Here is a 4,950-nt window from a genome sequence, read left to right as displayed (position 1 = left end):
AAAAAAAAAAAAAAAAAAAAAAAAAAAAAGCACAAAGATGTTCTCTAACAAATAAAGAGAGTTGAATCTGCTTTTCTATTTTTGCTTTGTTTTATTGTTTTTGTTTTTTGTTTTTGAGCCCAGACTACCTCAAACTCACTAAGTAGCGAAGGTTGACATTGAACAAATGATCTTCTTACCTCCACTTCCCAAGTGCTGGATTAGAGGCAAGCACCACTCTTGCCAAGTACTGTCCTATAAACATAACAATTGTCACCTTCCTGAGAGCAGCTATCCGTCCCTGCATGACATGCTCCAGATTGAGCCTGATGACTGCTTGAGTCTGCATGCGGAAGGACAGGGTGGAGAGGGTCACTGGACCTTTATCTGAGATTCCAGGTGCTCCCCTCTGGACTCCCAGCTAGCCTTCTGATTGTGCCCTAATTGCCTGGGCTTCTTAGTCTAGGGAAGTGCTGGAGTTGATAACCAGTAGAAGGTTAACTGAAAGGGGAGTTTATGTAGCTATGGGACGCCATCGTCCATGCTGGCGTGAGACTTTTCATGGTGCTGCTGTGTTGGGGGGGGGGTGTCACATAGGCTCTGTAAATAAACACCATAAATGCACAGGTGTCCCAAGCAGGACTTTGGGGGAAAAGTACCTTAGTTTGCTGTGGGTGCCCTGTCTGAGACAGGAGAGATTTGATCAGTTTTCCTCAATTGAAAGTCCTTGAGTGAGCCGCCACTCCTGGTGTACCCAAGCCTGCTCTCTCTGGGCGGTGTTATTAGGGTTTCTCCTCTTGTGTAAAATCAGGTTGCAGTGAACTCTGCTTCATAGAGCTGGTAGGGAACAGTGAGTTGTGTGTGCAAAATACCAAATCGGGGCCGTGACATGAGGAATGTCCTATCCATGGTGAATTGGTCACTCTTCTCACCACTGTGACCAAACACCTGACCAAAAGCAGGTATTTGGGGACACAGTCCATCAGGGCAGGGAAGGGTTGGTAGCAGAAGCAGGAGGTGGTTACAGGTCACAGGGTTCTGCAGTCAGATGCTGGGAGACTGGAGAGCTGCCTCCTCTTACGCTTGGAGACCCAGCCCAGGAAACATTGCCACTCTCAGTTAAAGAGATTCTTCCCACCTCAATTAACCTAACTAGATAATCCCTCTGTGACACACCAGAGTGTCTCCAAGGTGATTCTAGAGCCTCTGAGGCAGACCGTGTAAGACACCAGACATAGAAAAAAAAAATCTAGTATCATTATCACTAAGTTTTGAGGAAAGAAAACTTCCTCAAAAAACTTGTGCTATAATCACTTCCTCCATTCCTATTAAGATTATAGAAGTGAACAGCCATCATTTGAAAAACAAAACCCAGACACGCTAAGTAAACTCGGAAGTGACTATCATCCGTGGAATGTGAATGAGCCGCCTGCCAAACACATCTCAGGTAGAAGCCCATTGAACCTTCCATCCTCTTGACAGGTGCTCAGCCTCTATTTCACAGCTGCAGAAACTGAGACTCAGGAGGCTAAAATAACTCGCCCACACCCTCTCTGACGGTCAGTGGCAGTCCAGAATTCAATTCCCAACCCATGTCAGTCTCTTCATCCAAAGGTTCCACTCCATGAGATGCTTTCTTTCTGGGGCAAGCTAACTGGAATCAAGCTGGGATAAGAGGTGAGGAAAGAAGGAGAAACCACGGGACAATGGCAAGTCCCCAGGGTGAAAAAGCCTGCTGGCTGGTGTTCCTAACACTGCTGACTTTACAATTGGCTCTGTCTACATCCTTTATTCCTTTCACGATACATTAATCCTAAATAGCGAACTGGGAACAACCTGATGTGGTTTCGCCTCGCCACATTACCCCACTGATTTGAAAGGAGTTCCAAGACATTGGCCAGGACAGATGCATGGCAAGTCTGAGACCTCTCCCTGTCCTCTAGTTCCATCTCTCTCCCATCCTGTGCCCCTTGCATAACTCACACTGAAAATGCAATAGCGTTCAGTGTCCTCGAGTGTTCAGCTGTTGTCCCCTTCATCTCATTCCAAATTAGATCTCCTGACCTGTCACTTCGCTCATGCTGTATGTGATGGGTTCAAGCAGAGCTGTCCACCTGTCCCACCTCTGTGAATGACATCTCCGTCCATCCCAGAACCCTAAGATCCTAACCCAGTGGTGTCTAGAGTTCTCTATGTCATCAGCAACCCATGGTTGATCAAGCCATGTGAAAAAAATAAAGGACTTCCACCAAGTTCCACAGCTCATAGTGACTTTTGGGCAGGGTTAACCGTCGGCTGAACTGGGGAAGCTCTCCATTAGCAGAGCCTGAGCTGGAGATGAGAAAAAGTCTAGGGTCATGTGTTTGTTTTTACGCTAGAGGACACCTGCCTATTAGTCAGTCTGCTGTGGTTGGGACTGGGTCCAGATTTCTACCCCTGGACAGTCCTATTGTGTGGACATTCAGAGCATTGATATTCATTCTTCTGCTGAGTCAATGGAAACCTTTATTACCCTTCGGCTCTCTTTGCCCTGTCCTTGGAGTCATGGGGCATCTAAAAGACACAAAAGTTTGCCTGCTTTTTTGGTCGCACCAGGAGCCTGATTCTCTGTTCAAAGAACCTCTCTAACTAGAGGCAACTGGAGTAGGTCTTAACCTTAACTCAAAGCCATCCTCCCCTCTACAGCAAGACTGTCTGTGAGTAAAGATGACTCTGTATCATGGCAACTACTCATGAGTGTCCCAGGCTGAGATTAGGGTGAGGCAGAGGATCAAGGGCTCAGGACCAAAGGAAGTGATTGCAAGGTTCTGACAAGAACTTCGTCCTCAGACCTTCCATCCCAGTTGCCTCCCTTTGCCTCTCCTCCAGGTTCAGGTTTCACCTCTGGAGTCCCTGGGCCTCCATGGGCTCAGAAATCTGCAGCTGCCCGTTAGGCACACTGCATAGTAGACTGGCTCCCATCTTCCCTACCCACAGGAGGCTGGTGATGAATGCTAGAAATTCAGCATATTCATCTGTGGAGAGACATGGATATGTACTAGTAGTCAAATACCCCAAAAGCAGTACTTAGAGTATGTTCTCTTCCCCCCCCCATACACACACACACACACACACACACACACACACACACACACACACGACCTGGGAGCCAGGGCAGCTGAGCATGGAGTCACTCAGTCAATGGATCCAAATAGCCACTGTAGGAATTTCAGAATGAACTCTTGGACCAGATCTCCTCTCCCATGATATCACTGGAGGGGTTGGTGATGAAAGGCCTCTGTGGCTAACCATACACACATGCTTTCGGCAAGCCCAAGTCACAAGTTCTGATACAGTAAATTGTGTTGTTTTTCTAGCCAAGTGTTTTGGGTGGAATCTGTTCTCTTCTGGATGTCTGCATAGGCCTGCTTTGATTTCATTGAATTGCTCTGGAAACTTCCTCAAACAGAAGTCATGTTCTATTACTTCCAAGGAGATGTTACACTGACAACCCTGGATTCTACATAATCTAGGGTAGACGGGACAGCAGAAATGCAAGCCTCAGAGGTCACATTCAAGAGTTTGGCTTCTAGCCAAATGCGGTGGCACACTTCTTTAATCCAAGCACTTTGGAGGCAGAGGCAGAGGCAGAGGCAGAGGCAGAGGCAGAGGCAGAGGCAGAGGCAGAGGCAGAGGCAGAGGCAGAGGCAGAGGCAGAGGCAGAGGCAGAGGCAGAGGCAGAGGCAGAGGCAGAGGCAGGTGGACTTCTGTGAGTTCAAAGCCACCCTGATCTACACAGTGAAACAAGAGTAACAACAAAAGTCTGGCTTTGCCATGCAGTAGTGGTGCACGCCTTTAGTCCCAGCACATGGGAGGCAGAGGCAGGCGGATTTCTGCGTTTGAGACCAGCCTGGTCTACAGAGTGAATTCCAGGACAGCCAGGGCTATACAGAGAAACCCTGTCTCGAAAAAACAAAACAAAACAAAACAAACAAACAAAAAAAGGTCTGGCTTCCTTCTCACCAGCAGTGAGATGCTATTAAAGAATTGTGGTGGCATAAGATGGCAGAGTGGATAAAATGCTTACTGTGCAAACATAAGAACCAAAGTTCAGATCCTCGGAACCCGTGTAAAAAGCTGGGCAGACATGTCAGGTGCCTATGATCTCCATAGAGAAAAGGGATTCCAGGAGAAAGTTGGCTATCTAGGCTGGCTGTATTGGGCACCTCTGCTTTCAGATAGACTTCACCTCAATAAATGGAAAGCAATTGATGAAGACACCTCATGTCAAATTCATGGTTTTTTACCATAGCAACTCTTATAAAGGAGAACATTTAACTGGAGGTGGCTTACGGTTCTGAGTTTTAATCCATCATCATCATGGTGGGAAGAATGGTGGCAAGCAGACATGGTACTGGAGAAGGAGCTGAGAGTTTTCTGTCATATTGCTCTGAAGAGACACCACAACCATGGCAATTCTTTTTATTATTATTATTATTTTTTTTTAAATAATTTACTTATTTTTTTCTCAAATCATAATTCATTCACACAGGGGTTATAAACACAGAAAGGCAGGATGTGGGGAAGGGGATGACACTGGAGTGTGGGTGTTCAGGGGGAATACAGATATCTTTCAGAACCGGGTATCAGCTGGGTGAAGGTTCAGGGGACAGGTAACTATGATTCTGCCTATGACTTACTTGTCCTTATCTAAATTGGTATTGTCTGCCAAGGCTTCCTATTTACAAGGTCTATGACTACTCGGGCTGGTAAATTTCCACAAAAGCTGCCTGTTTACAATAGCTTATAGCCATCTGTTTCAATGTTTTTCCACAGAGACCCAAGACTTGGTGTTAGTATACATGTATGACAGACCTATTGCTGATTTTAGGCCTATGGCTGATTTTAAGCCTTTAGTGTATAAGGAGGGCTGCCCCTGACATCCCCTCCCTTCTCTAAGAATAGAAGGGCTGTGGCGATTCTAATCTTGCA

This window comes from Grammomys surdaster, unplaced genomic scaffold, assembly GCF_004785775.1.
Source record: "Grammomys surdaster isolate TR1022 unplaced genomic scaffold, NIH_TR_1.0 150, whole genome shotgun sequence".
In the NCBI taxonomy this organism is placed as follows: Eukaryota; Metazoa; Chordata; class Mammalia; order Rodentia; family Muridae; genus Grammomys; species Grammomys surdaster.
Note: the sequence above shows the minus strand (reverse complement) of the source record.